Source organism: Falco naumanni, chromosome W (assembly GCF_017639655.2).
Source record: "Falco naumanni isolate bFalNau1 chromosome W, bFalNau1.pat, whole genome shotgun sequence".
Taxonomy (NCBI): Eukaryota; Metazoa; Chordata; class Aves; order Falconiformes; family Falconidae; genus Falco; species Falco naumanni.
In genome coordinates, this window is record NC_054079.1 from 12669344 (window position 1) to 12696299 (window position 26956).

The following is a 26956-nucleotide window of genomic DNA, read 5'->3' on the forward strand; positions in this document are numbered from 1 at the left end:
TGATGAACTTTTAGTGCCTTGTCCTTTTGCCTCGTGGATCATACTGGACAGTAACCAGAGTGAGCTTTCAGCAGCAGCAGATCTAGAATACAGCACTAACACATCATTCTGTGTCCTGAAAAATCTTCTTAACATCTTTGTGGTCGCCCATTTCTTTTTCAACTGGAGACACCTTCAACGAGCATATAAAAGCTGGCAAGATTACCACCAGGCTGAGCAGCAGTAGCAACAGCAAGAGCCGCTCACAGCACTGTGCTGCTCCCATGCCTTCCTTCAGCACAGCCATCACCACTGTCTAGCTAGACCTGCTCTGGACTCACCGCTACTGCAGGCTGCTACCACATCTAGCTGTGCACTCTGCCGCTATTGCCCATTATCCTCAGTCTCTTAATTCCACAGCAGTCAGGATTCCTTCTCTTTAATCCCAATTGCTCACCTTTACTGGTGTCTGATCCAGATTCCCAGGCTCTTCCCACCTATCTCAACGTGATCTGGATCACAGGCTATCCCCACCTGTCTTCGCTACATTGGGTCACTGCCATTACTGTTTCAAACATCCCCCAGCACAGCCATCACTGCTGTCACCACTTATTACACTTAGTCTCATGATCTGAAGGGCCTCACACAGGGCACCAATTGTCACAGCACTCTCCAAACTATCAAACTGTAACAAGGTCTTTTACCAGCTCATACCAACATACTCTTCATACCAGTCTCTCTGCTGCCTTCTCCTCACCTCATCCAGGGCATGTGTTCTCTCTTCGTTGTCTCTCAACCACTTCACCAGCTACACCTGCACCTTATCTACATCATCCAACCCACTGCCCCTGAAGCCAACCCACAGTTGTATATTATCAATGCTAATTAACCCAGCTTCATTCCACTACATATGGGAAGTCGGGGAAAGTCAGAATACCCAGGTTCTTTTCATGTCTCAGTCACTGTGTGATAACGTTAAGTTGTTTGCCATCTTTGGGACTCGGCTATTCTACATCTAAGAAACCAGATCTTACCTCCATAGAATTTTTGGAAGGTAAATCACATGTATTAGAGAGGGTAGGGTGAAAAGGAAATTAATGACCTGTGCTTCCCTGCTTTTCTCTCTTTCTCCTTGGCTCAGATGGGGACTTTGTAGGGGTTCAGATGCATTCAGAAACACATGCCACAGAACAAGGAAAGGGTCCCTTTTGGGGTCTGCATGTTTTTGCCCTCTCCCAGGGTGTCATCATGGACTTACACCCACAGTTCATGCTACTCTTTAGATCAGAAGTTCCCATACGTTTCCACTGACGTCCTCCTTAGCTGCAGTCCTAAAAACTATCATTTGGGAACTGCTGCTCCAGCATTTGTGTCATGGTGGATAAAGGCCTCTATACTACAACAGCCAGCAGAGAAGCTCATTGTGCATTGTGTTCTTTTGAGTCCTAGAGCTCGCTCCACTAATGGGCACTGTCCGGTCCTCTCAGGGCAGGCCAACTGTCAAAAACAAACGTGCCATGATTTGGAAGTAAAACCCAGAGCAATTGGGTTAACGGCTATTAGCCTGAGCCAGAGAGACTGTAGGTCTGGACAAGGCATTCCTGAGGTGGCAGATGCAATAGCTGAAGCCAGTCCTTCTTAAGGATGACTTAGCAGCAGCAGTTTGGAAATCCAAATCTTCTGATGGATCAACTCATATACTGCTGGATTCTAATTATCCATCAATTATATAAGTCTGGTCCTACCTTGCACCTAAACAGACACTATTTCAAGATCCCTTCCAACTAGTGCACTGTATTAGGAATTTCTCAATAATTATTATCTGTGATGTAATGCTGATATATAGAGCAAGAAGGGATGGGCAGACAGAAAAAAAATATTTTAATTTGAGTGAGATCTGGAAAAAAGGTAAGTGAAGGCAACAAGGTGAGGGGAAGCTCTTTCCTCTTCTAGATTTTGAGCAAACAGCTTCCCTGTGTTTCTTCTTTCTTTTCTTGCAGAAAAGAGACCCCTCTGTAGAACTCAAAGGCAGCAGAACTCTTTTGTAAAAAATCAGGAAATGAGTGATAAATACGGCTCAAAAGCGAGCAAGTTGAGCTGGTAACTACTAACAAATTGTTCAAAAATTGCTATTCACCCAAAAGAAAGGGATGGGAGGAGGGTGGGAGTAGGTGAAGGGGGAATCCACTGAAATGAAGACAAATAGATAAAAGTAACTGTCACCTGCTTTCATTTTGTGTTCATGATAAGCTCCTGTTTCAAACTCCAGTGTCCCACACTACCAGCTTGTTTTTCACTTTAACCCCAGAAAAAGTACTGTTGTCAAAACCTGCCCCGCCCCAGCACCACAGCCTTGCTGGAACACCCCACTTGCCATGGACAAGCTGTGTTTGAATCTAAGGCTGGGACAAGAGAAGACATGGCTCCTCTGACATGCTCTGAGGCAGCTCCAGGCAGCTCCCTCTGTGCCTGGACCCCTCACTGTCCTTCTGCACACGTTCCAGCAGCTACATCAAGGTGCTGTGGGAGGTATCTGGGGAAAGCAAGGAAAGGACAGGGAGCTGGAAGAGGCTTAGTCTCTACTGTTCTCTCCTCTTCCCCCACCACCTCCCACCTCCATGGGCAGCTGTGGAAGAAAAGATATCCTACTGACTGATCGGCTGTCCTGGGGTAAGGCAGTTTTCCAGATTTCAGAACCTTAATGTGGAAAATCATCTATCCTGCTTCTGCCTGCAATGACAGAGTGCACTTTTTGTGCCCTGGATGCCAAAACCAGATAGAACACCAGGTCCATTGCGGTCAAGGGGAAGTTGTTTATCAAAAGAGCAGCAATGGAGATGAGCCAGCCTCTATTCTTCCTATCAGACATCTGACCAACACAGACTCTCATAGCGAGTGAATCTATCTATCCTAGAAAGAAGCAAAAATTGTTCATATTAGGTCATACAATCCGTGCTGTCTGGTACAGGTTTTACCATCCTTCCTTCATTTTGTGCAGGCAATATCTGCACTTTTCACACCAGCGCTGTATTCTCAAGGGTAGGATGAAGTATGCTGTGCCACAGGAACAAAAGTCATCCTGACTATAAACAGTACCTGAAAAAGCTGTGGGCTGGGACCATTGGATTTCAAGGTGTGGAAAACATAGGCATGATTTGTGTCAAAATAGAATATGGTGTGATAAGGGTAATTGTTGTACCCTGTGTGGATCTAAAATAATTTGTGATCACTATAACCTATATCACAATTGTGATGAATATTTGAATCAAATTGAGAACATGTAAAAATAAAATATAGACAAATGTGCTTCTCTCTTAAAACAATGTAACCACCTCTTAGAAACCCTGCCTAGAGCTGATGCAATCGCTGCTTAGAAAAGCCCGCCAAAAGATGAAACCATGAGACTTTCAGAAGATCCAATAAGAGAAAAGCGCGCCAAGAGACAAAGACCTCGAGACTTCTAAAAGACCCAATAGGAGGAGAAGGCGTACCCCAGCAACTCAAATGACCCAATAGGAGGAGAAGGCGTACCCCAGCAACTCAAATGACCCAATGGAAGAAGAACAGGATTATTATCTGGCGAAAAGAGATTGGTCAAGATGCTGGTATAAAAGATGCTGCTTTTAGAACTCTGTGTGCGTTTGGTGGAGCTAATGGAGGCTCTCTGCGCACCCAGCGCTGCTTTGCTTATTGCTTCTCAGCCTAAATTGATTGAACCCAAATAAAATTGTATGTTTTTTTTTTTATAAAATTGGATTTCGGTCATTTATAACAAAGGGAGGCATCAGTTCAAAGCTGAAAGGGAGATGTGAACACTGTCCTGCACAAAGGCGACACAATGGGTGGAACCTTTTCCTTTGGTGATGCAAAGCCTCTCAGGATACCACTGATCAGTTATTTGGTAGTTCCTCATCACTGTAAGCTCAGAAAATTCAACATAGACTTCTTCCAGGAAGTCCTTTCAACATTCCTTGCCTCAATTTCCCCACTCACACACTAGGGAAGTAGCAATTTCCACTCTGTCCCAAAAATCTTAGAAGCCCCAGTAGACTTGATGCGAGAAAATATAGTGAGAAACCTAAAACTGCTGCAGGCAGGAGTTGCATAGATAACAGGAACAATCGTCACTGTCTGTGAGGGTGGGTCTGGAGCTCGGCCCACTCGGCACTTGAAGAAGGGACAGTTTGTACAGATGTAGATGAGCTCAACAAGAATGTAAATAAGGACCCTTCTAACAAGGTTGTGCTAACTGCTAAAAGAAAACAAACTGCTGAAGTGATGAGACTCAAGGATACTCGGATAAAATAATTGTGGTAGTGGGAGACCTTGACCTACTACTCAAATAGCCCCCCTGAAGACAGTGGATCCCCCGCTTGGGGAGCATGCACAGTAAATTTAAAATGAACTGTGCCTTTAAACTGAAGTGAGAAAGCAACTAACCAATAATTAGTTAGTAGGTGTAGACTTTGGGCGGAACTAACCAACTTCACTGTATAAATATGTATTGTGAGTAAAACTAAGTGTGCAAGTTAGGAGGAACGATCCTCCTTGTACCTGGCACCACAATAAACATACCTGCTTTATAATTCTCCTCGAGTTGTAGAGTTCAGTTCCGCACATCAGACTGAATACTATAATTTCCATGAAACCCTAAGGAAATCTGCTACTGTTCTCATCAAGTTGCATATTTTTGCCTTTCTTAAGCAAAATGCTCCATATTTCCCAAATATTCTGAGATTTTCAGATAGCTTTGTAATACTGAAATATTTTATAATGTCAGAATACCTTATTACCAAGTTTTTCTTGTTTTCACGAAGAGAAGACTGGGTGGAACCACAGACAGAATAAATCAGAGAAACTCTGCTGATGTCACTTGCAATAATCAGATTATTATACACAAGGAACACTTGCCCCCTTGGATCTAATCACTGCATTTTTCTCTTAACCTGCCTCACTTTTGTTTTAAACACACCTTTGCAGGTCCTGCAGGGACCCTGCTTTCTGGCTCCCTGGTGGAAAGTCGTCCTGCTTTTATGAAGTGTGAAAGCAGCTTCTTTCCCTGCATGCTTCTCTATAATTTGAAGCTTAGTCCCTGGGAGAATGCACAGCATTTCAGATCAGACCCAAAGGAAAGTATGTCACTAGGAGGAAAATTTGTGTATACTTCAAAATACTCTATGACATTATTTTTAATCTCTGCAAAAGTGTTAATGGCTTCCCCCTTGACTTCAAGGTTCCAATGCCTGTTTATAAAGGTCATCATAAGTCTGCTACATGTCAGTTTCTCATCCCACAGCATCTTCGTCAATCTGTCTGTGGCTCCTTCCCAATGAATCCTGGTTCAAGCTTCACTCCTTGCCTTAGTAGCACTCAGAATACCTAACAAATGAAGATGAAATAATGAAAACGGTAGTGCTAGACCCAACTAATGATTTCTCAAGCCCAGCACCTATTTTAGACAGTAATCAGGAGATGCTTTTGGATGAAGGATAAGAAAGAGCACAAGTCAATCCCTCCTAGCCAGAGGCTCTTATCCTCTGAATATCAGCAATTACGGAAATTTCCCAGAAATAGATTATGTGGGTAATTGTATCTGAGAGTCACCATGGTTTCCTTCTCTGGAAATTTGCCTAGGAATCTTATTTATTTATTTATTTAAACCTCCCACTCCAGGAAAACTTTTTTGATCTTCACAATGTCCTGCAACAACTAGTTCCACATTTTGATTATTGCTTAGGGAAGATTTCTTCTTTTCAACAGAGCAACTTCCACTTTATATTTAGATCTTAATGTCTCTACTCCAAAGTATCCCAAGTTGCTGCTTTGCTGGAGCCTAGCTAAAATTTTCCTCTGTTTGCCTCAATGCACTCAGGACTGACTGTACATATCCTGGGTCTTTCAGTGATACTGGTATTTTTCAGGGACATGACATTTTTCTAAGTTAAATACTCCATATACTGTGATAGTTTTGGAAATAATAATTGCTTTCTCAAAGTATGAAGCCAAACTAATGAAGCTTGGCTTACTACAGATCTGTATCTTAGGCCTCCCATGCTCTTCTATCTCAATAATACAGCTTCTTCCATAAGTTCCTCTATGTCCAAAAGACTAAGCTCCATAGCTAAGGCAGGGTACTGTGCATGCCAGTTGCATTGGCAGGTGTATGGGTGCAAACAGGACAGCTGCTGTCCTGGCTGAACTCTGCCCACCATCTCCTCATCAGGGAAATGCACTTGTATCCCTTTTCTCAGCCAATTTATGCACAACCATATTAATGTGATTAATGTCAAAAATTTCAGGGTTTTTTAAATGTGGTTGAAAACAATTGATAGGTTAAAAAAAATAATGGGGGAGTGTAGATGGAAACAGGTGAACAAACAGATGTGGGTGGACTGTCTGACTGAATAAGCTGTGTTTTCTTTGGAAACAAGACCAAAAACATTGCTTAAATCCAAGCAAAATTAAAGTTTGCCTCTATTCTTCCCACCAGACCATTCCACAATTGGAGCCATTCTGAGTATTTACTGAATGTGCTCACATGTGTTACAGGCTACTACAGTTGGGCAACCAAGAGCAAGAGGGAGAATGTTGGAAGAAGGGTTCACCGGAGTCAAGAAGACGCTCAGTATGAGTTATGCATCTTGCTCAACTTTATTAGTTTCTAACACTACTTATATAGAGCCGATACACATGCATATTTGTAAAGCAGAAATATAATTGGTTAGTAGTCTCTAAACGCGCACGGTTCTCACACCCCTAATTATCATGACTAAAATAAGCATTCTATCCACGTAGCTAATTGTGTTGCTATGCTTCAGCCTTGTAGTTTGTTACTCCCTATATTCCCATACCGCTCCCTATCTTTCTTGGCCCTGCACCTGCTTTCCCAGCAGCTGTATCTTGTTACAGCCACGGCCTGTTGGCACAACATAATTACTTGGTCTCAGGATTCAAGAATAGCTCAAGGCTACCTTTCTTGTTATCTTCAGCACAGCAACTTCAGCACAATTCTGATTACAGGCCTATTCTAATACCAGGCCTGGATTGTGCAGATCTTCAGAGATTCTAAGGCCATGCTTCTGCAGTCATTCTTCTACAGAAGAAGAGCTCTAGCTTTTTCTGCAGTCTGGGGTGAGCCCCTCAAACACTGCCTCACTGAGGAGCAAATCCTTCCTCCCCATTATGTGTCTGGTATGTCAGATGTCTCCTCCCTCTACACGCAGTACTGTTTGCTACTGAAGAGGAAGAGCAGAGATGAAACTCCAATGATAGCACATTTCCTTATCACGAAGGTCCAACTAGAGTGGGCAGGGAAAGGACACATCCCTTTCCAACATTCCCAACTACAGAGGATACCCTATCATTGTATTTCCATTTTTAATTCTTTGCGTGGGTTTTTATTTGGGTAGGTCAGTAGAGAAAAGAAGAGGTGTGAAGAATTTAATCCTGTCTGCCAAAAAGCAACACAAAATCTGGTCCTAACAGAAACACATATTTGAAAGAAAAATGAAAGAGAAGTAAAAAAGGTTTGGGGTGTGTGTCTATTTTTCATAGCTACTACTAATGTTCAAGTTGAAAGGACTACAAGAAAACAAAAATCACCATCAAGAATGAAGATCCACGTGAGAGCAGGACACCCCAAAGCCCCTGTGGCCATGTATACGTCCATGCCTGAGCAGGTACATCTCAAAGCATCTGTGGCCACAGTTGTGTCTGTTCTGCAGCAGATGTGCCTCTGAAGAAATTGTGGCCCAAGGACAAGTCCATGCTGGAGAAGGTACAACTCAAAGCATCTGTGACTGTGGATAAATCCATGCTACAGCAGGTACAGACTGAAGCATCAGTGACTGTGCGTGAGGTCATGCTGGAGCACCTCAAAGTGTGTGGCCATGGATAAGCCCACGACAGAGCAGGTACAGCCCTGGAAGCAGCCAGGGATAAGGCCATGATGGAGCTGATTTACTTCTGAAGGGACTGTGGCTGTGGGTAAGGCCACGCTGGAGCAGATCTATGGTGATGGCCCATGGAGAAGGCCACATTGGAGCAGGTGCACCTCGAAGTGACTGTGGCTGTGGATGAGTCTATGCCTCAGCAGGGATACCCCTGGAGAGACTGTGGCTCATAGCTGAGGCTCCACTTGGAGCAGGTACAACCCTAAGGGACTGCTGTCTGTGGATAAGTCCAAGCCGGAGCAGGGGCAAGGGGAGGAGTTCATTGCAATGTTAAACCCTACGGGCTGGTCTGAAGGGACCGGGGGTGGAGATTGTAATGGATATACCTTTAAATTGTGGTAACCCATTATTTGAATTTCATGTTATAGGAATGACTATAGCAGTAACCACCTGAACCATTGGAGGACAAACCTTACAAGAAGCAGTACAAGTGCAGCAGTGACCAGACCTGAGCTGGCTTTGGTGCCCAATAACCCCATACAACATACAACCTCTCTTCTCCTGAATGACCACCATAAGAGATCGTGTTCATGGACTAAATGAACTAAATGAACATTTTCTGGACATTTTGTGGACATTTTATAGACATTTTTACAGGGGTGGTGCATAGACTAGGGGAATGATGTCTGTGTATTATATCAAAGGATGGGAAGGGTGATGGTGGTTAATGAGTTTGTATTGGAAAGTGTGGCATGACGTAAATGGTATGGAATAAGGGGTGGATACTGTCCTGGTTTCAGCTGGGATAGAGTTAATTTTCTTCATAGTAGCTAGTACAGTGCTGTGTTTTGGCTCTGATGTAAGAACAATGCTGATAGCACACTGATAGTTTTAGTTGTTGCTGGGTGATGTTTATACTAAGTCAATGACTTTTCAGTTCCTTGGGCCCTGCCAGACAGAGGGCTGGAGGGGCATGGGGAATTGGGAGGGGACACAGCCAGGACAGGTGACCCAAACTAGCCAAAGAGGTATTCCATATCATATGACATCATGCTGAGTATATAAACTGGGGGAAGAAGAATGAAGGGGGGGACATTTGGCATTATGGCGTTTGTCTTCCCGAGTAACTGTTACGCGTGATGGAGCCCTGCTTTCCTGGGGATGGCCGAACACCTGCCTGCCCATGGGAAGTGGTGAATGAATTCCTTGCTTTGTTTTGCTTCGTGCGCAGCTTTTGCTTTTCCTATTAAATTGTTCTTATCTCAACCCCTGAGTTTTACATTTCTTTCCGATGCTCCTTCCCATCCCTCTGGGTGTGGGTGAGTGAGCAAGCGGCTGCGTGGTGCTTGGTTGCTGGCTGGGGTTAAACCATGACACACAGGCAGGCTGAAGATTCTATGGTCCTTTGTCAGCACTCAGAATGTGCTGGTGAGATGGGTCATCCTATAATCAACAAGGAGTAGGTCTCTGTGGACAAGCAGTTGGAGTTACTGCCTCTTCCCAATGTGCAATTCTGGCGGATGTTCCCATACACACTTTATACAAACTTGGTTGGACAAATCATGTTCTCCACAGAAAACATCACCAAGTTTGTGCACTGAAAGCTTTCCCCTAGGACTACTTCACACTCTTTACTGGCAATACAGGGAAAGGAGGGACACCAGGCTATGCAGACACCCTTTCCTGATACTCTTTGAAAGGTAAAGACATCTGCCCAGGTTACACAGTCAGTGGAAGCCTACGTCTTCTGAGTCCCATCTCAGCACCTTCTCTACAGCTTTATGCTCTTCCCTTTGTTTTAGCTGATGCCCTCTAAACTGACAAGCCCAACTTCCAGAGCCCTCCTGGCCCTGTCTGTTATCCCAGCTGAAAGGAACTCCATTCAGGCTGTCCAAGTTGGGCCAGCCTGAGGAAGCAGAGCTCACAGATGGTTAAATGCATTTGACATTTCACTGCAGGGCCTGCAGCAGAAATCCTTGCCTGCTGTAGCTGGAGCCCTGGATAGGCTCGTGGCTCCAGCACTTTGTGTGCACACTCTGCTGTGAGTTAATATTTTTGGCTCGTCCCTCAATCATGACTTTTCCAGCTAGCTGCTCCTGTCAAAGAACATCTCATTAGGCCTGAAGACTCAATGAAATGGAAATTTATGTTTAAATTTTAAAACAACATATTGACCCTGAGAGCCAGTGATGTCTACATTTTTAATAACTTATTGAGAATAAAAGGAGTGTATGTGTATGGAGGAAGGGGGAGGGCTGGGTGGCAGGAGGAAGAGGGAACACAGAAGTGGAGGGAGGACGAGTGGATAGGGTAAATAGCCAGCCAAGGACTCTGGTCCTCTCCATTTCCCTCCAGCTCCATTCTCACTTTATTTGTCCCTCTTGTTGCATGGAATAGAGCTCAGACTTCACTTAAAGGGACCTCATAGCTTCAGCAGCAGAGCATGTCCATAATCTGATACTGAAACAACAAGGGAGGGAGAAGAGCATTGTCTAATGCAGCCTGTATGTATACATATATGCATACCTATCCATAGGCACATGCACACACGTGTGTGAACCCTGGTCCTCAAGCCCCGAGCATCCCAGAGAGATGTGTTTCATTTGTACAGAGAAGTAGTGTGCTGCAGAGCACAAGTAAACACAGAGCCTTTTGAAGGAGGATGTGAAGGCAGCCATGCATGTGACTTGCCATGTGGCACCAACCCCAGCCCTTATGCCTCGCTCTGACATCATTCCCAATCAAAGGCACATATAGCTCCCTTGCTCCTTCCACCATGCTGGTTAGGTAACGCAGGGGGGAGGCAGAGACAGTATGTCTTCTCCTCTGTGATTACAGGAGGACCAATGATTGTTCTGCTGGGCTTCAGTGTTCTTTCTCTGCCAGCACCCAGGGAGCTGGGGAGGCAAAGGTGGGAGGTCCTCTTATTGTGTGATCACTGTGGACACCATGGCAGTCTTTTTTGAAAGCAAGCAATCTGACAACATCATCATGGCTGGCATCCAGCTTGGGAAATCACATGCTGCATGGATAAACCAGGTTTGACTGCTGCGTCTTCCTCCAGATGGAGATGGGTTGCTGTGTTGCTGCATGGTAGCAAGAGTCTCATGGTGCAAACTACATCTCATCAGGAGGTGAAAGTCAAGACTACGCACTTTTGGGGGGAGCATGGAAAGACAAATTTGCAACAAACTTTGAGATCTCTGGATGGAATTGATATAGATGAGCAAAGTATGCCTGTCTAACAAGGGAGAGCTGAAATCAATTTCAAAAGACCTCAGTTGTTTCTCCTGTGCTCCCTTCACTTTCTCAGCACAGTATTCCTAGACTACTGAGAAGTCCTCTCTCTGGTGATGCCTCTGGTCTGTAGCCCAGCCTTAGTCATCTGTCTGGCTCAGAGGGACCTGTTTTTTTTGTGTACCAAGAACTTGAACAGAACAGGACTGATGACTTCCTGACCTACATTCCTGTTCAAAGATGGCCACTGCAATTCAAACTAAACTCTAAACATTGTAGGCATGTGTATTCCTCAGCTTTTTCTCCTTTTAACATGAGATCTCCTATGCTCTACAGCTTATCCCTCTGTTGTCCTGGAAATTATCCTCCTATCCTTTCTTCTGGACTGTTTACCATTAGCTCTCAGTTCTGCACTGCCTTTCTTAACTTCCTTCTTTGCAGTCTTTGACCACTTTGATAATTTCCCCAGCATTTTTCATTCTGACACTGATGTTTTTTTGTTTCATACTGTTGTCATTTTCCATATGTGTTCAAAGATTGTGTTCAATGAGTTTAAGGCCAGATATTTCTCTCATCTCCTTGATATCACACACCACAATTTCCACTCACGTACTGAACACCTTGCTCTTGGCTAAAGCATCTTTTCTAGGAAGGCATCCAAATATTGATTTGAAAACTTCCAGCAATGAAAAATTCACCAATTCAAATTTACTACAAAGTTCAATTACACTCACTGATTACAAAAAACACATACCTTACTTATCATTTTTGTCTGGCTTCCTTTCACAGGTGTTAGTTCTTAGTGTCACTTTCCCTGATAAGCTACATAAATGTTCACGTCATCTAAGTTATGACACTCTTAAGCACTTTTCATCTTTTGCAAGCCTGCTCCATCTGCTTCACCTTCTCCTTTATGGCTCACTGAGTTATTCTCCATCCCTAACACCTTTTTCCTGACATCCCAGATACCACCACAAGCCCTCACTTGCTGTCCCAAATCACCCAGGTGCCCTGGTGAAGTGTAGTTTACATACATAAGAACCTATGGGGGCCTTTCAGACTGGTGTGTAGGGGCTGTGAATCCTCTCCACAGGCCAGTTATCAGATACCTCAGAGCCCCTTCAGACAGGAGCCTGCATATCTTACCAAAAGGCTACAGAAGTCCATGGAGCTCCTTCCGTATCCCACCCAACTCTGAGGCCCCATGTGCAAGCAGAGAGGGAGGGAGCAGAAAATGTGCAGAGTTCACATGTAAATGCCATTAAATACCCTTTGGGCTTTTATTTAATTTATTTATTAAGCTAGACAAAGAGTGCAAAAAGGGATAGAGGTACTTTGTTTCTCAGTTTATGTCTATTATCTATTGAAATTTGACATAATGTCTCTACAACTCCCCTTAATATTCCACTGTATATAGAATGTGACTAGCTCCACCATCCAATGTGACAGCTTAGGAAGATTAAAAATAAAAGCTAAACTAGCAGTAGTTGGAGATGAGGAAAAGTAGCACATCTATGAATAACTTCAGATAAATTCTAACAACATTGCATTCCCTGGACAGTACATATTTATTATCTTATTCACCATGAAAAAAAACTTCTTCCCCCATCCTCCTTCCAACTTCACTGCCCAAGCTGGGAGCACTGCAAGAAGTAAATAGCCTAAATGATGACAGGTCAATTAGAGAATTGAAATCATGTCCGATTTAATAATCTGAAGCATTATAAATAACACAGAAAGGATTTGTCTACACACACAAAAGAAAATATTTGATATTTGATTTATCTTGACATTGTCCTTTCAAGGAAAGTCAGAGAGGGGAACAAACAGAGATTATAAGGAGGATACTAACGTGTTGAAAAGCAAATGGTTCATGGTTAATGTTTAGGTAGCATAAGGTGGATGCCAAGTCACTGTAGTTCTTGGAGAAAGGGACCAGTCATGACAATATGACCCATTCTGTCTACTAAGAGGGGTTAAAATGGGCCTTGATTAATTACTCTGCATGGCATCAGTCTTCTCATGCAGTCACAACCAATGACTTTTGCCCCACATATCCTGCAGTCACACAAGGTGGTACACAGATTAACATTCACATGCAAACACAAATACACATTGCACTGCCTGCTTCACTTAGAGAAAGAGCGTATTTGCTACAGTCACATGAGGAAGTCAATGGTAATGGAAATAAAGCTCAACCCTCTATAATCCTATTCCAGCCAAAACTGATGAAGATCTGGCTGCTTATTTTGTCAAAGTTTGATCTCACACTTGGTGTCCCCACATCTGCCTCAATATTCTCCAATATTCCAATTCTCTCTCATTTTGAAAGGGAAAAGTAGACATAAGTCTTGAAAGTCGTTTGCAAGAGTTTTATTCCATGCTTCAGAAAGTGAAATTCACCTCTTGGTTTTCCACAATTCTCATTATAATTAAAGTGGCTATGAAAGACAGGCAAGGTCTCTGCATCAACTGAGCTGGCTTGACATTGATCTCAGGAAAACAAAGCTACTAATGGAAAACATTTATTTATAAAAGCCTAAAAGGACAAAAAAAAAAAAAAAGCCTCTATCATTTATGCCTGCCCATAAATCTCAGTAAGACTGCAAAGTTGCAGCTTGCTTGGTATATTTTATAGACAGAGATCTTGTTGACTTGGCTGACACTAGCTAGGAGGTGGGGAAGGCAGGAAAGTTGATATTTGGGGTGAGTAAACATTCTTATCCATCAAGCAATTGGATTTGCAAATAAAGCTGTGAAAACCACATCAGATTAACATTGCCAGGGCAGGAATGATGTGAAAATAATCCATCTTTAATGCAAGTGAACAGTAGGTACAGGAAATACACCCTCTGTACATTCAGGCCAAGATGAAGGAAAAAAAGACTCATGCAGATCCATGCCATTTTTATTACTGGAGTATCTCCTCAGCTCTTTGCACTTGGTGGGGAGCAGGAAAGGGAGGGTGGAGGACAGGGTCCAACAACCAACCCTGCAATTTCCCTTCAGCCTCACATCAATCTTGTTCAGTGCAAGATGCCCCAATTGTGCTGAACCATGTGAAAAAAAGAACCATAGGGAGGTTTTTGTTCTTTGAAATCTCTCATTGAAGGAAAGAGCTAAGACCAAGCAATTTAATTCACTTAGGACTTTTGTCCTTTTCTTTGGCAGGAGCTACCTGCTTTCCATCCTCAGTCCCTTCACACTTACGTGGCCTTTCCAGGGCAGGGACCAGGTTGGATCCTGGCATTGAAACAGGCAGAAGTCCACTGGAGTGAGGGAATGTGAAAAGACCTCCAGTCTCATGCAGAATAGGATGAACTTCACCCCCCTCCTCATCCACACTCTGACTCTCAATGTCTCAATGTCAACTACCAAAATATCATTGTTTCCCCTCGCTGCTTAAAGCTTGGTTCTGCAAGAAAAGAACCAGAGACCAAGACCTGTATGGAATTTGGAAATCAGAAACTGGCTGAGGAAAGAGAGTAAAACTTTGTTCATATGCATGACACCTATACATATACATAAACCCATCCACATACATACAAACCTGTTCCCCTCCACCCCTGGCTTTATAAAAAGGTTTGCTTCTACTTTAAGGACACAGTTCAGGAAGAGCAGTTGTTGAATCACATTTCTCCATAGAGCATGCAGCTCTGAAACAAAATATTATTATGAAAATCCCTGTGGGCTGAAGCTGGGAAGGAAAAACAGACTCCTGACCTGCAGTTGTTAAAAACAGCTTTTTGCAGATGAATGGTAATGTGAAGCGCTACCTTACAGAGGGTAAAAAAAACAACACTGGGAACTCAAATTGCATGTACTTTTAGTACCTTGAAAAAAAACAAAAAACCCAGCACAGCCTGTAATCACTATCAGAAAGTCGCATTGGCACAGGTCTGTGGTGTGCTGAGCACCATGCGTCTGCTCCTAACATAACTTCACAATGATACCATAGTTAGAAGTTGTATGTCACTGCTCAGGCCCAGATCCATCTCTGCCGCACCATGCACATGCAGCATGGTGGTCAGGCCCATGGCAAGGTGGTGAAAGAGAGAAGTTTGAGTAAGACAGAGAAGGAACTAGACCTGGTTCCTCCCGAGCTCCAAGTGTTCTAACTCAGCCAGCAGAGACACAAGAGCCACAAGCCTTGAAAGGTCCAGGTGGGTCACTGTGATGGTTTTGAAGCAGCCAAGCTCACAGGTCAAACAAGCGACATTGAGATTTGGCAACAGCTGGGCAGTATGTCTGAAGATCACAGGTCTAGATGCTGACACCAACACCCTGTGGCAGTGCTTTCTCTGTATCTTTCCTCCTTCTCATTGGTCTTCTCTACCAGAACCTAGGACTTGTGTAATATCTACAGACAGATCCTGTTCACTCAAGATCCTGATAGGAAACTCTTTAAATGATGAAATATAAGCACTTTCCATAAAAAGAGAAAGCCAGCTCAGTATTACTTGTAATCATTAGAAATTAGTTGAATTAAAACGTTAACAACTACATCTACAATCGTGAGGTAGAAACAGAACACCTGCACTGTGCCTCTGACATTCATATCAACTCTTTCTTGACAACTTGGGGAAGAGAAGTGACTGTCATCCATGGTTTTCAAAAAGAAATCAAGACCCCTGTGAGCCCAGACAACTACTGAGAGTCTGATCTGAATTTATTGCTGCAGAGGGGGAAGTAAATGGCACTTTATGAAATCCATTATTTACTGACTCACCAACATTGTTTGGTTTTGGGGAGGCTAGTGATGCTTTTAAAACTTATTTTTCTTCACACTGTAAAGGGACTTGCATTTGTTTGGCTGGGTGCACTGGCCTGATGTAGCCAGCATCACAACCTCATGTGGCTAAGCATGCTCCTTCTCCCTTGTCTGGGTACCGAAAATGTTCCCTTTCACAGCTATTTTACTTGGAGCCTTCTGACATCCCCTATAAAGACAACTCCTGGAAACCCCATTGTTGGGGCTCTTGCTGTATTGAATGATTATACTGAACTTTGAAGCAAGTGGAAAAATACTGAAGAAATAAGACGAGGGCACGATCAGAACAGTGGAATGAAGAGGGAGGAACAAATTGCGGGTGCTTGCACAAGGCCAGGGCCAGCAAGGACGCGATAAGAGGAGCTGGGAAACAACAGGAAGGAGCCTATGTGCCTGAAAAAGTAGAAACAGAAATCTTGCCAATAAACAATTGTTAACCAATCATATTACTATACGCTTGTAAAGTAGCCAATCATATTATCACACGTTTATAGAGTGCCTTATAAAAGTGTGCCTGGTTTGTACAATAAACGGATCAGATCTTGAACTCCATGAGTATTTGAATCTGACTCCCGCTCGCCCAGAATGCCCGCAGCATCTGGTGACCCCGACGTGTGGATCGGTCGAAAAGTCAGGAGGATTCGTTAAGGATCGTGTTACAAGCTGCGGAGCCGGCGAGGATCCTGCTGCCAGCGGAGAGAGAGCTGGGCGCCCGAAGAAAGGCGGAACGTGCACGGCTGACTGGTGAGTCAGGAAACAAGCAGGATGGGGATCACTGCATCAGTGGTGGAAAAAGCAATCGTAGACAGTTTGATGAAACTGGCAGAGAAAAATGAAACGCCAGTCTCACGGCAGGCAGTAATTTATCTGCTATGTTGGAGTCGCCGCCGTGGTTTCCTTGCTTCTACGCAAGATGTATATAATAATGAAACATGGAAGAAAGTGGGAGAGGACTTGTGGGAATCTATGCAAGTCGGGACTAAGGGGGTAAAGACTTTGGCTCGCACGTATCGGGCTGTACGGGGTATGGCCGCGCAGTTACACGGCGAGGTGCAAGTCGCTGCAGCTGTTAAAGCTGCAGTGCGGCCTCCCGGCGATCCTACTGCTCAGTCGGAGGAAGAGCCAGAGGGGCAACCTCCGTGTGAAAATCCCCCCGATTATACATCTAAAGCTTATCCAGTAATGACTACTGCTGAACGAATAGCGTGGGGATTAGATGATGAATTACCACCCTGGTGTCCTGATAAGGAACAAACGGCAAGCGGCAGACAGACATTAATACCGGCAATTGCGAGTACTGGATGTAAAACTGCTGGGGTGGGAACGGCACAGCTCCACCAGCTCCTAAATAACAGACTGCATTTTTTGAAGCATGTTTGTCTTTGCAAAGGTGAAAGTTGAGATCTGACTTCCTGACCAGTGTTAAAATGCACCATGGCCTCTGGCTACTTTAAAATGATTGTGTGACTTTGGACAAACCTGGTAGGAGCAATGTTGAAATCAAGTTGAAAGTTATATTTCATCCTGAGACTGATGTTTCTGGCATTACATAAAGTAATTTTGATATGGAGAAATAGTGTGAAATGGGGACAATGGACATTGATTGTGATTGTATATGTCTGCTCAAGGAATGTGGGTATGGTGACTAGTCATGGGTGCAGTGTCTGGTCACATAGGCACACAGCTTTGAGGAGACAACTACAGTTTTGGGGAGACGCCTGCCCTTCTTCCTCTAACAAAAGGGGCTATTTAAAAAAAAAATAAAATAAAAAAAAAAAAAAAAAAAAAAGAAAAGGATGAGAGATATTCCAATGCTATCTAGAGGGAGGGAGTGCTAAGTTTCCTTGCTGGAGAAGATCGGATGGTCACAAGAACATGAATCACCTACAAACCTGCAAGACCACCACATTCCAGGAAACGGACTGATAAGCTAATTAACATAGGAAGCGGGGTTTAGGTAACGAATATGTTTAGGCATTAATTGAATATTCATTTGTTTCATTGTATAAATGTGGGATGGTTCATCACTTCGGGTATGCACGCTTGTGGAGGAGTGATCCCCCGTGCATCTGCGCGCAATAAACATGCCTACTTTATAACTTTCGAGTTATAGAGTCAAATTCCGCACGTCAGTTTTGACGAGCCAGGCAGGAGGATTTCTGCTCGGCTGAGGGACCAGCTGCGGAGCGGACGCTCCTAGGCGCGCCCCGGGAGATTTTCTCGGAGGAGCCTCCTCTTCTCAGCTGTTCACCCGGGAGCAGAAGAGAACCCCTGGATCCGCGGATAAAACGGTATGTTTAGTAACGGGGCGGCTGGTGAGACGCACGGAGACATCCGGCGTGCAGCGCAGTCCCCAGGAGAAAAAAAAAAAAAAAAAAAAAAAAAAGGGGGGAAGCTAAAAACTTCCTTTAGGTTGTCTTAAGAATTGGGGAATTCCTAGAATGTAACAACTGAAATAGCGCTCTGTGTCTTGTTTGTTCTATGTGTTGTCTTGTTACATGTTCAAAACTTGGAGTTATGAAATGTATGTTGAAAAATAATAATATTCTGGTAATTCGTGGCAAATAGCGGAAAACTTAACACTCTGCTTAAGACCAGGAAAAATGTGGGTTTTTTTTTTTTTGTTTGTTGTTTGTTTTTTGGCAATTGTTCATTGAAATGCATACTTTGTGAACTGCCAGTGTTCCTAAAAGTTGTACATAAGTGCACGGTACCGTATAACATACTGCTTGTGTGACTGAGGGCTGCCCGGAGAGTGTGAATGGTGTGATTGAGATGCGCATTTTGATTTTCAGTGTATAGCTTAATTATTTTGACTGAGTGTGAGTGCAAGAGTGCTTGAGACATGCGTTTGAGTGCAATATGAGCAAGGAGCTCTATCCGTGTTTCCGACCTTGGGTGGCTAAGGCGACCGGAGAAAAAGTAATTAAAATTGTAAAATGGGAAATGGAAGGAGTAAGCCCTGTGAAAAATCGCCCTTGGGTTGTATATTAAAACATTGGAGTGATATCGTAGGACATGGTGGTACCGAAAATAGAAGGAAATGGATTAAATATTGTAATCAGTGGTGGCCTTTGTATAAATTGGAGAGTGATGCGAAATGGCCTCAGGAGGGAGGAACGTTAGATTATAACACTCTCCTGCAATTAATGTTGTTTCTATGTCACTTGTAAGCAACTTATAGCATCCTTACCCCCTGGGGCATCCATCGCTCAAATGATAGAGGCATGCGCAAGGGCTCCTTTGGTTGAGGAAGAGGAAAAGGCAAAAATACATGCCAATGCTCTAGCAGTAGCTCTAAACAACAACAAGGTACAAGGCCGAGGGGACCGGGGTCTTAAGCCAAAATGTTATCAATGTGGACAGGAAGGTCACTTTAAATGTGACTGCAAAAAGAATCTAGGAGGAAAGTCTCTGTTGAAGGGAAATTGTTTGCGTTGTCAAAAATTTGGTCATAAAGCGGCCGATTGTCGCTCAAAATTTAGAAAAGATGGTACACCCCTCTTTGTTCCGGGAAACGGGAACAGCCGCGTTCTGAGGGACGCGGCCAAGAAATATCCCCAGAACCCAACAAAATTCATGGCTGCCTCGGCGAGCTGTATTCAGCCACCAGAGGAAGCGCAGGAGTCGATTTGGCCGTGGCAGAACCTGTAAATATCACTGATGAAAAGGTACATGTACTTCCTTCTACAGTTAGTGGTCCTTTGGGTTATGGTTTATCTGCACTCCTTATAGGACGCTCTTCTGCGTCAAAAAAGGGGATTTTTGTTCTTCCTGGTTGTATTGATGCCGATTATACCGGACCTATTGGAATTATGGTAAAAGTTTTTTCTCCACCTGTTCATATTCCAGCAGGAAGCATTATTGCACAGCTCATTCCATTCCAAGCTACTGTCCCTCAAAAAGGAGAAAAGGACAGGGGTCAAGGTGCATTTGGCTCAACGGGTATGCCTAACATTGCCTTTTGTCAACTTATTGGTGCCGAGCGGCCAAAATGTAATGTTAAGATATCTGGTCCACAAGGTGTTAATCTTCCTAATGTTTCAATGATGATTGATACTGGTGCTGATGTTACTGTTCTTCCCTTTTCAGTTTGGCCTACCATGTGGGAATTAGATAGTGCGGGTTCAACCATTTCAGGCATTGGGGGAAGTCGTCTGACACAGGTCAGTAAAAACTTCATTCTTTTCACGGATCAAGAAGGACATCAAGCATGGGTAAAACCTTATGTCCTATACACATCCTTGTCCTTGTTAGGTAGAGATGTACTTTCCCAATGGGGAATGAGAATCTCTACAGATTTTTGATTGGGGCCATTGATAGCAGCTCTCGCCCAACCTTAAAATTAAAATGGAAATCAGAAACTCCAGTATGGGTTGATCAATGGCCCTTACCTCAAGAGAAGCTGCAACACATTCAAGAATTAGTCCAAGAACAATTGGATTTAGGCCACATCAGACCTTTTGTTAGCCCATGGAATACACCCATTCTTACAATTCAAAAGAAATCAGGAAAATGGAGAATATTACATGATTTAAGAGCAATAAATGAAAAAATGGTTGACATGGGTGCCCTTCAGCCTGGGCTGCCTTCTCCCACTATGTTACCACAAAATTGGGACCTATTAATTATTGATTTAAAAGATTGTTTTTTCACTATTCCTCTGCATGAGGATGATTGTGAAAAATTTGCATTTACAGTGCCAGCTATAAACCGTGCCGCTCCAGCAAAAAGGTATGAGTGGGTTGTACTACCTCAGGGTATGAAAAACTCCCCAACAATATGTCAGTGGTTTGTGGATTTAGCTCTACAATCTTGGAGAGAGAATAATCCTAACCTTATTACCTATCACTATATGGATGATCTCTTAATAGCCAGCCCTCACACACTAGCCCCTGAAAAAGAACAGGATGCTTATATAGACACTCAGGTGGCATCCCCAGTATTACAAAATTCTCCTCTAAAACAAGCAACAGAGTCACATGCCTTTTTTCACCAATCTGCCCGGTCTCTCCAAAAACAGTTTGGTCTGTCTCGTCAAGACGCTAGGACTGTCATAGCGGCCTGTCCTGATTGTGCCAGGTTAACACCTCTTCAACAGGAAGGTACAAATCCTAGAGGGTTACAACCTCGACAAATCTGGCAAACTGATGTTACAGAATTCACCCCATTTGAATATGTCCATGTCACAATTGATACCTGCTCGAAAGCTATTTGGGCGACTGCTCATAAATCTACCAATGCTGTTGCCTGTATTCAGCATTGGACGTCAGCCATGGCTGTGCTGGGCCACCCAGATATGGTAAAAACAGATAATGCCCCTGCATATCTTAGTGCCAAAATAAAGACCTTTTTGCTGCAATGGCAGGTGAAGCACGTTACCGGAATTCCGAATAATTCTGGTGGTCAGGCAATTATTGAACGTGCCCATCAATCATTGAAACATTACCTGTCTGTTTTTCGAAAAGAGGGGGAGAGGAGTCCTCATGTAATAGTGGCAAAAGCATGCTATGTACTGAACTGGTTGAATCCCAGAACGGAATGTACTGAACAGCCGATTTTCTATCACTTTTCTAACAATCCCAACGATTTTTCGAATCGTGACATAGCTGTCCAGGTATTTGACCCTGTCTCAAATTGTTGGTCAGGACCTCATAATTTATTAACGTGGGGTCGGGGTTATGCATGTATCTCCACAGGGGCAGTGACCAAGTGGATTCCAGCAAAATGGGTTCGCCCGTGGATTGAAAACCGACCCACTGAAAAGAAACAGCAGGGTGACTACGACAGGATTGACTCCTAAATGAACAGGAGGGATCAGTGGGCTCAGTGGGCACAGCATCGAGAAAGGTTATTCCGACCGCCACGACCAAATGAAGAAAAGCGGCTTGTAGATAAGTTAACATACATTATTCTGCCCATCTTGCAGCAGTTACCTCGGGAGATACAATGTCAATTACCCTCCGGTGAATTGTCTTTGTTACACTGTGACCGTATCGTGCGTGCGTTGCAGGATCTTTTTGGGCAAGGACCGATAGAAACAGAAAATTCTTGTCCTATATGTGCTACTTCTTGTAATTCAACAGTTACTCTATATTGTGGATATTGTAAAAGGGTTGGAGCATATAGGCGGAAGGTTTTCCTACGTTTTGGTTCTGGTGGTTTTTCCCTTCTTACTGGGACACATGCCCCTACTTTTTCAGGTATAAACGAGGCCTTACAATCTTATGAAGCCTTCAAACAGATATTTTTAGCAGAACATCGAAACGAACTCATCTTCTGGGTTCGCATTATCAGAAAAAGTTTTGAATATCATATAATACAACATCATTGTAAATGTGAACGATGGCATTATTTTTAGGAATAGGCCTAATGAATATTGCTTTTGCTTCTGCTTTGCATAGTATATTGTTGTTTGTTATTCTTTTGTTACTTTTAGTGCCTTGTCTTTTACAATGTTTCCAAAGCTGTATGGAACGCAGTATTAATGCTGTATTTAAAAAGAAAGGGGGAGGTGTTGGGGCTCTTGCTGTATTGAATGATTATACTGAACTTTGAAGCAAGTGGAAAAATACTGAAGAAATAAGACGAGGGCACGATCAGAACAGTGGAATGAAGAGGGAGGAACAAATTGCGGGTGCTTGCACAAGGCCAGGGCCAGCAAGGACGCGATAAGAGGAGCTGGGAAACAACATGTGCCTGAAAAAGTAGAAACAGAAATCTTGCCAATAAACAATTGTTAACCAATCATATTACTATACGCTTGTAAAGTAGCCAATCATATTATCACACGTTTATAGAGTGCCTTATAAAAGTGTGCCTGGTTTGTACAATAAACGGATCAGATCTTGAACTCCATGAGTATTTGAATCTGACTCCCGCTCGCCCAGAATGCCCGCAGCACCCCATGCTTCTGCTGGTCCAGAGGCATGCTGTTGTACATTGAGCAATAGTAACTGGAAACACCCAGAGCTCTTGGGAGCCTCCAGAGAGAAGACAGTGTCCCTCTACAGCCTGTCCTGCTGAGCACCACCACAGAGAGCTGCAGTAGGCATCCGCTTAAGCTCTTCCTATCTCAAACACTGGTCTAGCAGAGTGACTCCGAGTTTAAGATCTTTGTGTGACCTCAGGCAAACTGACTCACATGGGAATCACCTTCCCTAACTGCAGCCAGCTAGAAGTTAGGCTGTGGTGGGTTGACCCTGGCTGGATACCAGGTGCCCACTAAGCCACTCCCCTCCTCAACTGGTCAAGGAAGAGGAAATATAATGAAAGGCTCATGGGTCAAGATAAGGACAGGGAGAGATCATTCAGCAATTACTGTCATGGACAAAATAGACTCGACTTGGGGAAATTAATTTATTACCAATCATATCAGAGTAGGATAATTAGAAATAAAACAAAAATACCCCTTCGCCCTCCCTTCTTCCTGGGCTTAACTTAACTCCCAATTTTCTCAACCTCCTCCCACCCCACCCCCCACCCCCCAGCAGTGCAGGGTACAGGGAATGAGGGTTGTGATCAGCTCATCACATGTTTCTGCCGCTTCTTCCTCCTCAGGGGGAGGACTCCTCACACTCTTCCCCTGCTCCAGCATGGGATCCCCCCATGGGAGACAGTCCTCCATTAACTTCTCCAACATGAGTCCTTCCCACAGGCTGCAGGTGGATATCTGCTTCACCATTAACCTCCATGGGCTGAGGGGGACAGCCTGCCTCACCATGGTCTTCACCACAGGCTGCAGGGGAATCTCAGCTCTGGTGCCTGAAGCACTTCCTCCCCTCCTTCTGCACTGACCCAGGTGTCTGCAGAGCTGTTTCTCTCACAAATTCTTATTCTTCTCTCTGGCTGCAGTTGCTGTTGCATGGGGGTTTTTCCCTCTTCTTAAATACGTTATCCCAGAGGTGCTACCACCATTGCTGATGGGCTCAGCCTTGGCCAGTGGTGGGTCCATCTTGGTGTCAGTTGGCATTGGCTCTATCAGACATAGTGAAAGCTTCTGGCATCTTCTCATAGAAGCCACCACTGTAGCCCCCCTGCTACTAAAACCTTGCCATGCAAACCCACTATATAGGTTCTGCTCTAAGGCAGTCATCTAGCTCTTTTCAGAAGTTAATAGACAGACACCTCAAGAGATGTTTTTCCCCACTTCTGAATAGGATGGACTGCACTCCAAATGTTTCTTCTCATAGACAGCAGAGCAGTCTAGATGACTAAGACTAGGTACCATCCCAGCTTTTAGGGAGTTAGAGCTCAAGGAGGTGAATCCTGCACCCCTAGTCTCTGTGCCTTACTTCCCCACTCAGAGAGCTCTTATTTCCACACTCTTGCCTTAGTTCAGTTAACATAGTGAAAATATAGCCCTGAAACTGTGATCCTTAGAGGTTAGGAAATAAAGGTGGATAAGTGTCTATGGTAGACACAAGAAATTACTGCTAGAGCTAAAGGAAAGAATATGATGAAAACACTCCCAAACACCTTGTAAATCTGCCTGTAGACAAATAGGAGTAATGTGAAGGATGACTTAACACAGAGCCTCTGGCCACCATACCCAGTTCTCCAACTCCTCAATGTCTATGTGAGGCCAAAGGACAACAGCCAAAGATCTTGGGCTTGTCTTCATTGCTGTCATAACTTCTTTTGAACAAAGTTCATTGACTGTCCACACCCAAATTTCTAGGCCCAAAATCTGGCCTCATTTTCATTGGGACACTAAACACTCTCTGAGCAGTGCATCTTGCAGGGTTCTGACCATGCAGCACAGCTTGAGCTCTCCATGGCTCAAATGCAAGGCTAAAAGAGTTAGTCTTTGCACGATGGCCTCAAGGTGCAAGCAAATATCTCCATAAGTTTTGAACTAACAAATCCTGATTTCTGGTAAACAAATATTTAATCATTAAATTTTTTGATGTCTATCAAAGATAAAGCAGGAACCAAAGCTCCGGGAGTCAGACAATGTAAAAAGTTGCTTTCCTACATGTCTGAAACAATGAGGTCAAGGTAGGGCTTGGTTTTTCTGCAGGAACCTAACTGATGGTCCTTTTCTCATATCAAGATGAAATGTGTATGAACTAAACATCTTTTAAACCAATAAAGCAAGTGCTGTCAAATTAATTTCAAACACAGCAACAAGTCCAAAAGCTATTGCATGGAAAGAGGAGGTGGGGAGAGACAGAAGGAGAGGAGAGGCAGAGTGAGATAAGGAGTGCTGGAAAATGAGATGTTTATTAAGGAGCATTTCTGCACAACTGCTAAGTTACGCCAGAAAGACTCAGGGCTGGAATAATCACTGGAAGATGAAAAACTCGGTAAGAAGAGGAAATATGGTCTCAAAGCCTCCAGGCAAGCCCTGTTCCCTCTGTGTATGCTATGACTCTGAGGAAGGTGAGGGAGCAATCTTGCTGGCTCAGTGCTGAGGGACACATCTCCTGATCAGCTCTTCACATCCACTCTCACTTAAGCTTCCATAGAATTACCTTGTGCTGCCCACTGTGCCACTGTGCAAGGGCTGACAGGGGAAGGGGCTCAGAGATAATGAATGAAGCTCTATGTTAGCCACAGAAGCACAGGACAGTCAAATGAAAGGGAAAAAGTATGGTCATGAAAGGCAAGCAGTCACTCTGACTGTGTGCTGGAGGTAATTACTGCTATATAAATAAACCAGCAGGAAAAAAAAATTAAAAAATCTAATTACCATGCAGCACTGTGGGTTTCAACCTTGGTCAAGTACATGCACACCTGATTTATGCTCTGTCATAAAATCCTAATCACAAGGCTGGTGTCTCTCTCTCCCTCTCTCTTTACAATATGAGTCAGGGAATCAGCACAGGATGCTTCTCAGAGAGGAGCTGCCTTATAGATAATGTGCCCATGTCTGGGTGGGTCAGTATCTCCAACAAGCCCAGGACTACATGAGTACACCACTTGCACATATATTTATCACAGTTTTCCTTCTGCAAGAAATGGCAACGTCTGTTTTGCAAAAAAAAAGATGCTCCCAAACCTCTGTTTTACTGGACTTTTAGTATCTATTATGATTAGCATTTGTTATGACCCTTAGTAAGGATATTTCCCTTTTGCACAGAGCTGTCTTCTTCCTTTCAACCATGGCATGAAGGCATTTTGTTGAAACTCTTATAATTGTGTAGGAAAGGGAAACTGAGGTAGAGGCTTAATTTATTACTGAGACTTTTGGCTCCTCTTACACAAGCAAGAGTTTTGTGCTCTGCTTTTCTGAAAACCTCAATGTGAATGCTTTACCCATCATCCCAAGGCAAATAACGACCCAAACTTAGATCTTTATTTTCTGTGCCTTTGCTTGTTGCAAGACAGATTTCATCCAAGAACAGCAGGTGAGTGAAATGCAGCAGCTAACTTTAAAAGTATCTTTATTTTGAACTTGCAGAATTGAGATGCATTCAACAGCAGAGCAAAGTAAATCCTAAAGAACATCTGATTCTTGTGTGGAACCAAGTGCTACACTGCAGCTTCTTAATTGCAGAAACACTCCTGACAAACAATCAAGTTCAGACTAGATTTGCAGCTCCATGCTCAGAGCTGTTGATATAAGTGCACAGGAAGAAGATTTCCCATCATGAGTGAACAGGAGACATTTTTTTTTTACCCATCTCAAATTGAGAGAGAGATATTGGAATCTATTGAATCAATACACACACACCCCCACACCCATAATGACAAATATGTTAGGTCAGTGAAATATGTCATATAATTTTCAAAATGTAAAATTGTGTTAAAAATCTGCAACTTTACTCACTTAGATTTCAAATCTCAATGTTGGTTAAAATCTGAAAGCCAAGCATTTTGCTTAAAGCCATATCAAAACAATATGCTTCAACAATCTAAACATAAACACAGATCTGAAAGTGGTGGGACACCCTAGGGAAAAAAAATAGCTCATTGTGTCATCTGTTTCCAACACTTTTGGAAAACAAAGAGTGAAAGCAGAATAACTATTAAACAGCAACAAAAGTTTCAAGAATTAATAAATTATGGCCCTGTCACCCCTCCATCCACCAAAATGGACCCAAAAGGTTTAAGGTGCACAGAATTGGAACCT

At 43.5% G+C, this 26956-nt stretch overlaps 1 protein-coding gene and 2 long non-coding RNA genes across 14 annotated transcripts in view; 2 read left to right on the top strand and 1 right to left on the bottom strand.

Annotated features, from left to right (window-relative positions):
- LOC121080478 (CUGBP Elav-like family member 4) overlaps positions 1–26956 on the bottom strand; it is an 817088-nt gene that overhangs the window by 665267 nt on the left and 124865 nt on the right. The gene's annotated exons all lie outside the window — the stretch shown is intronic.
- On the top strand, positions 40–19238 carry LOC121080482. Its single transcript, XR_005825384.1, has 3 exons — positions 40–50; positions 12168–12171; positions 19132–19238. It is a non-coding gene; the product is annotated as an uncharacterized LOC121080482 (long non-coding RNA).
- Positions 19818–20087, top strand: LOC121080480. 2 transcript variants are annotated; one of them, XR_005825382.1, is made up of 2 exons: positions 19818–19857; positions 19972–20087. It is a non-coding gene; the product is annotated as an uncharacterized LOC121080480 (long non-coding RNA). The 2 variants fall into 2 exon arrangements; XR_005825381.1 differs by having other exon boundaries at positions 19839–19875.